The sequence below is a fragment of the Schistocerca piceifrons genome, chromosome 7 (assembly GCF_021461385.2).
Source record: "Schistocerca piceifrons isolate TAMUIC-IGC-003096 chromosome 7, iqSchPice1.1, whole genome shotgun sequence".
NCBI lineage: Eukaryota > Metazoa > Arthropoda > Insecta > Orthoptera > Acrididae > Schistocerca > Schistocerca piceifrons.
The window spans coordinates 269,093,871-269,098,734 of record NC_060144.1 but is presented as its reverse complement, the minus strand read 5'-3'; the positions used below and the strand labels follow the sequence as shown (position 1 = coordinate 269,098,734).

Genomic DNA, 4,864 nt, shown 5'->3' with positions numbered 1-4,864 from the left:
TTGCCCCCGCGGCTGCCGTTCCAATAAAATCCAGGTTACAAGGTAGAGACCAAACTTTGTTCCGCGCATTATCTGGTGCCTCTTATCGTAAGCTCAGGAAAATTTTCGTGTCTGCCAATCTAATTTCTTGTGAGAAGTGTGTGCGACCTCGTGTAGGCCGCCCCACTAGTCAGTTCATTGCTGAAGAGCATTAGTGATAGATGATAAATTCAAGAGGGTCCGCCTTCTTGCAACATCCTTTTTTTTTCCTTTGCTTTATCTAATTCACAACCACGCTGCATTAAAGTTAGTATTTTCTTTTTCTCTTTCTGAAAAGTTATTTCGTGCTAAAAAGTAATGCCCCGAAAGTTTTATGTGAAAACTATTAAGGCTTGTTAATTACGAGAAATTAACGTTCTGCACCTTTGTTCTTCATGCCTATATATTTATTTCTAAACACAGTCACCCTGGCGACGAACACGTTTCGCCGAACGAGAGACCAGTTGTACCCTCACAGTAGAATGTTTGACATTGTTGACGTAGTCACAATCTCACTACTATAATGAGATTTTCACTCTGCAGCGGAGTGTGCGCTGATGTAAAACTTCCTGGCAGATTAAAACTGTATGCCGGACCGAGACTCGAACTCGGGACCTTTGCCTTTCGCGGGCAAGTGCTCTACCAACTGAGCCACCCAAGCACAATTCACGCCCCCTCCTCACAGCTTTACTTCTGCCAGTACCTCGTATCCTACCTTCCAAACTTTACAGAAGCTCTCCTGCGAGCCTTGCAGAACTAGGAGACGAGGTACTGGCAGAAGTAAAGCTGTGAGGACGGGGCGTGAGTCGTGCTTGGATAGCTCAGTTGGAAGAGCACTTGCCCGCGAAAGGCAAAGGTCCCGAGTTCGAGTCTCGGTCCGGCACACAGTTTTAATCTGCCAGGAAATTTCAATCCCACTTCTGTTCGCACAGCTTCGTCACTGTCAAAGTTAAGTCCTCGAAGTTGTTTTTTAAGTTTTTGAAACATGTAAATCAAATGGGGCCAAGTCCGGACTGTACGGAGGCTGAACGATGACAATCGAATTGTTGCAGATCCCGCTGTGTTCGTGTGTGGTCTGGCATTGTCATACTGAAGCTGAGATGGAATTCAATTCGAAGCTCGTGGTTTTGGTGTTACAAACGCTATTACAGCATAGTGTTTCTCACACATCGACATAGCTGCCTTACATACCGCCATGTTACACGCTGCAATTCGTAGCCCTCCAGCAGTAGTGCGTTGTAAACTGCTTCACCGGAACGGGAAAGTCGACCGAGTAATATGCATGGGATGTAAAATTTAGAACACACAAAATGTGCAAAGGCATTACTTTTCAGCACGCCCTAGTCTATACGTACAAATTTTCTGTAGGTTTGGAATAAGATAACATCAAAATTTGCTGTTGTTTCATTTGTATTTTACATTGCTTTTTCATTATTAGTGCGCTGTGGAACTGCTGTATATCCGCAATACTATCTATAAATTTAGTACAGTACCAAACAGTTTTGCGAAACAAAACCTCAAGAATTTTACCGGTGCTCACACGTCAGATTAAACGTAAAGATAATAACATCAAAACAAGCAAATAATAAACAATAGGCCAACTACAGCAATGGTAAGCGCCAGAAATCGGTATTTGCCGTGTTATACGAGAATATAGAGTTTGGAGGTTTTATTCTAAACAAAAATCCAATACAAATGTTGTCCTGTCGTCTTTGTGTTGCAGATGACATGCTGATATCTCTTGTCAGTCACAGGGCGAACAAAAGGAAAAAAAAGTGTTGCACAAATTTGATCTAAATAAGAACAAAATTTCTTGTCAACGTACACCAAATTTGCATGCATGCAATCCAGACAAAAATAAAAGAAAAAGTACCACTGAAGATGCTACAACTGTGCTGCAACATGTTTATGTACTAAGGAAACCAAAAAAGGGCATTCTTGCAAGAAAATAGACCCTCTTTAACTAATTATTGTTGTTGCAAGCGCGAGAACAGAGCGTACAATTAATTAGGATAACTAGTGATAGAAGAGTACCTACTCATTTGTTTCAAAGCATATTTTTTAAACGTTTGTCTTCAAGACTACCAGATTTTCGGATGAAAATTTCTTCTCACTCCCTCGCCCATCCCCAGATTGAGAGCTAACTCATGCTTCTGTGCGATCGCAGTCTTCATTTACCTGACTAATGCGACAGCCAATAACATCCTTACTATATATCAACACACTTTCTTAACGTACATAGGGCTCCGAATCCCATAGTAGCATTAATCGTAAGTACTGGTCGATCTACAGTGAGCTGACTGTCTGTAAACCGACGGAATCGAAATGTTGAGCATGTTGCCCTTCCTTAGGCAACCTCCATCACAGCTGATACACCGAAGACACGTCACGTCCACCTTAGTGGAAAATGCTACCTCCGCCTACTACACTATTTTATTTTGTAAGCTAGTAATTCTTGTTGAGGCAGTAAACAAATCATACAGTTTCCACACTACGTGTATAAATGACTAAAAGTAAAAGTATCGTAACATACTGAAGTTTACTTGTGTTGTTATCGGCTTCAGTGTCTAGTGGAGCTGTCGTGCAGTCCACTGTAATATATCTAGGACTGTTGAATAAGTCGCCTTGGAGTCTGCATTTTTCTATTGAATCGTGATGTTTATTTACGGATCCATGCTATACAGTCTCTTCGTCCACAATATCGCATCTTTATATCAGAAATGGCATTTTGAACAACTTGTTATTACACTACTTTAGTACACGTCTCACAACAAAAATTCATTGGTACCGCCATAAAACTAACCAAATTATGCCGGCCGGCTACGGGACTCGTGTCAGCAGTAATATAGGAGGCTAGAGTCTCTCCCTCCTTCTATTACAGATCTTACTAATAAGTCTCTAACACCATTTACTGTTTGAGAATACATATTATATCTGATTTAGTGACTGCTTTTGCACATTGTTTGTTTAGTTAACGGTTTTTAGGACAGGAGGTTAATAGTAAAACTTTGAACATTTGTCATTATTGAGTTTTCGTATTTCGTGTTAAAATGTGATGTCGATATTGCTTCGATTTGCAACATAAACAGTTTGATTTGTAACATAGGTCATGCCTGATATTGGAATGAATGTGAAATTTAATAGTGAATACTGTAATCTGTCTTGCACTAGATTTTGCGACGAATTTATAAAAATTAATTTTCAGAGTATTTCTTAGAGCGGTCAAAAATATCGATACATAAATAAAATCTATAAATACGGAAAATTTTAAGAGAAATAGCTCGATACATTCGTAAATGACCGCTAAAATAATTTACATGGTTTAAAAACGAAAACAAGTTCAAATATCGTCGGAATTTGGAAGATATCGTATATTTCGTTTCTTTATAAAAAGTTTCCATTAGAGCTTGTTTCATTACACACCGTGTCGTAGGACTAGAATGTAAAGCCTTGCCCGCATCTCGTGGTCGTGCGGTAGCGTTCTCGCTTCCCACGCCCGGGTTCCCGGGTTCGATTCCCGGCGGGGTCAGGGATTTTCTTTGCCTCGTGATGGCTGGGTGTTGTGTGATGTCCTTAGGTTAGTTAGGTTTAAGTAGTTCTAAGTTCTAGGGGACTGATGACCGTAGATGTTAAGTCCCATAGTGCTCAGAGCCATTTTTTTGTAAACCCCAATGCGGACAGTATTTTCTTGCCATCGTTTTTACAGCCATCGAAACGTCCAGAAATCTTAGTAACGCTGTAATTGGCTAGAGTGGACATGATTCCGGACATTTATAGCATCATTTTCCAGCAGTTCCTGCTGGAAACAGGTCGTTTGCCACGTTTTTTCAGGGGGTTCCTCCAAGTTTCATAACAATTATCTCCATGAACTTTGACATTCATCATCGAGTTGTGATCAGTCAATGTTTTCCATGAGAAGTATCTACCTTTATCTTCAATGAATAAACAACTGTTGTTCTAGAGGCCTGGTAATCGAATAAACCTGGATTTCCTTCTAATTATTGTAGTTCTTCTCACAATGTCTCATACAGTTCGTATCGGTCCACGTAGTCATTCCAGGATTGAACAACGTCATGTACAGCTGCAGACGGAACAGATAATTCATTCAAAAATCTTTTGTGTACAAATTTTTGCTATTTGCAGTTCCTTATGGATAGTCCAATCTGATATCCTGCAAATTCATAGCAGTGAATAGAGTATTAGCCCAAAATTTACACTCATAGCAGTGGTCCTGGACCCTTATAATTCTCCTTGTGGTCTCGGATGTCTATTATTAGAGATAACCTGTGAGTAAAACTATGATATTCCTTACAGGATTACTTTACAGTTGACTAAAAGCAGTCACTTCATTCTGCTACTCCACCAAAATCAATTAACATGTTATCAAACAGATACGTATAACCCACACAGCACTATATTATATCGCCAGCTGATTTCAGACTAGTGTTCGTTCTCCAAGCAGCGGGTTTTGCCCTACCTTGCTGTAAAAAGTGTCTATGGGACACAACGGGAATACTTTTTTGTTCATTTGGCTTCAGTTGTTACATGAGGATGCTCACAAGCTGTACTGCTGCATCAAGAAAGTTGCAACGCCTGAAGATTTTAGCTATACGCAGAAACACCGTTCTGGATCAACGATTGAGGTGTTTTATGAAACTGTAGAAGATATTCCTTGCGTCTGCTCTATGTCGAGAACTCTTAAGGTGGAATGGACATACATAATTAGCTGCAGGAAAGACAGTTGCTAGTCCGCCTAATCGCAAGAAATGTAATTCATCCACGGAAGAAGCTGGCTATAAAATTTTCAGCCAGTCGATTTTTGAGATGTGCTTGTCATTCTAGCACT

At 40.2% G+C, this 4,864-nt stretch overlaps 1 non-coding gene across 1 annotated transcript; it reads right to left on the bottom strand.

The window, feature by feature from the left end:
• Positions 1 to 605: 605 nt before the first annotated feature.
• Positions 606 to 680, bottom strand: Trnas-cga. Its single transcript has one exon. It is a non-coding gene; the product is annotated as a tRNA-Ser (tRNA).
• Positions 681 to 4,864: the final 4,184 nt, after the last annotated feature.